At 67.4% G+C, this 1,907-nt stretch overlaps 1 protein-coding gene across 1 annotated transcript in view; it reads left to right on the top strand.

Moving 5' to 3' along the window:
• Positions 1 to 1,907, top strand: part of NOTCH2 (notch 2) — a 92,487-nt gene that overhangs the window by 29,345 nt on the left and 61,235 nt on the right. The window lies entirely within an intron of this gene.

The following is a 1,907-nucleotide window of genomic DNA, read 5'->3' on the forward strand; positions in this document are numbered from 1 at the left end:
AGAGGCTCCCAGGACACTCGCCTCAGGTCCGGGTAACTTGCTGGGTAACACTCAGAGCTCAAGGAACTCGCATGTGCCCTGGGCCGCTGTGGTGTTCAGGGACTGCTGCGGGTGTGGCCCTGGAGCTGACCAGCTGCCTGGGGCGTGGCACAGAGCGTCTGCGCCTCCCCTGGGTTCTCCCCTGGACTGAAAATGTTCATGGGCCCAGAAGCCCCCCGAAGCCCCTTCCCCTTGGGCGTTTATGGGCGCCGCTTTGCAGAGGCGTGCGTGATTTCATCGGCCTCTCACCCGCTGCCCCCTTGGGAGATCGGGCAGCAGCCTGAGAGCCTCTCGGGCTGTAGGCCTCCGCCAGCCCTCCCAGGCGCGCTCCAGAGCCACCTTCCTTAGCACAGCAGAGACGCCGGTGGCCAGTGGAGCCCTCGTGCTCCAGGGGTGGCCGTGAGGCAGGGCCTGGGCTGAAGACCTGCTTGCACGAGATCTGGGTTTGGGCCGTGACCGCCGCGGCCTCCGCCGCCTGCCCGCAGCCCCACTCTCCCTGCCCCGGCTCGGCCCACTCGGACTTGTCAGCCTGTGCGCTCTGGGCCTCCTCCCCTCCTTTGCAGGAGGCCCTGGTCCCCTCCCACCGGGCCTCCTGCGTGGCCCCTGACCACTTCCCTGGCCTGTACCTTCTCCCCGCCTGTTTCCTGCTCACGTTGCCGCAGCTGTGACAGCAGGTGCAGGTCACTGCAGCCTCACCTGCCTGCGCAGCCCCAGACGCCGTGGCCCGGGGAGGCGGCAGGGCCCAGTCTGGGCTGCCACGGCCGTCGCAGTCTGGCCTCACGCCTCTTGCAGTCTCACTTCCTCACAAACACCCATTTCCAGTTACACCGAGATCCCGTCTCCCGGACACCGGCGTCCGCACGCAAGGGCCTCCCCGCCGGAGCCCGTATGCAGTGCCAGGGCTCCTCTCGGCAGCTAATCTCGGCTTCTGCTACTTTACGGTAGTGGCAGGCAGGTGTCCGTGGCCGCCCGAGCGCCCCAGGCCCCGCAAACCCGTGCACATCTCCGCTCCGTGAGTCCTCTGCGTCCCACCTCGCTTCAGTGATGCTGCGGGTTTACCCCTGTGCACACCCGCTCCCGCGCACACCTGTGCTCCCTGGCCAGGTGTGTGTTCCCCTGGGAGGCGCGCAAGGCCCCGGGTTCCGGCCGCGGCGCCTGAGCCCTCCACTTCGCCTCCGCATCGCAGCTGGTTTCGGTGAGACCTTCCATCTGACCAGGCTGCGGGCTGCCCAGAGGTGGTGACCGTCACGCAGATGAACCATACGTGTTTATTACATCCGGAAAGGATCGTCTTCCCCCGGCACCCCTGTAGCCTGTAGATCTAACAGGCAAAAAGCGGCAGGCATGGTCAGGAGGCAGGACTGAGGCAGCTGGCTTGAAAGACTCGCTTTACCGACTTTTCCCTGGAAGGGGCAGGGGCGGGCAGTGCGGGGGAGCTGGCCCCCGCCGCGACCAGCGGCTTGGGTGGCCGAGCGGGTCACTCCGTCCTGGCGGTCAGTCTTGGGTTGTGCGGCTCCTGGGCCTGGGCAGGCGTGGGCGTCGGATCCTGCCAGTGGGGCTGGCAGTGACAGCGTCACTCTGGAATCAGTGGCCCAGCTGCGTTTGTCACTCAAAGGGCCTCTTTTTGGTGTTTCGAGGGTTCCCGTCGCTTCCTTCTCCCGCCCTCGTCTGTCACTTTGGAACCCCCACGGCCAGGCCCCTCTGCTTTAGTGACGGCCACCGAGGAGGCCCGGTCCCTGCGTCCACCCAGGACAGCGGCGCAGGCCGCGGTCCGGGAGCCCTGTGGTGGCGTGGGGCCGGCCCGCCGGCGCACTTGTTTCTGGCCGCATGAGGTGGGACTCCCGAGTCCCGTGTGCGCTCGGTGGGAC

Source organism: Condylura cristata, unplaced genomic scaffold (assembly GCF_000260355.1).
Source record: "Condylura cristata isolate star-nosed mole 26May11 unplaced genomic scaffold, ConCri1.0 scaffold00026, whole genome shotgun sequence".
Taxonomy (NCBI): domain Eukaryota; kingdom Metazoa; phylum Chordata; class Mammalia; order Eulipotyphla; family Talpidae; genus Condylura; species Condylura cristata.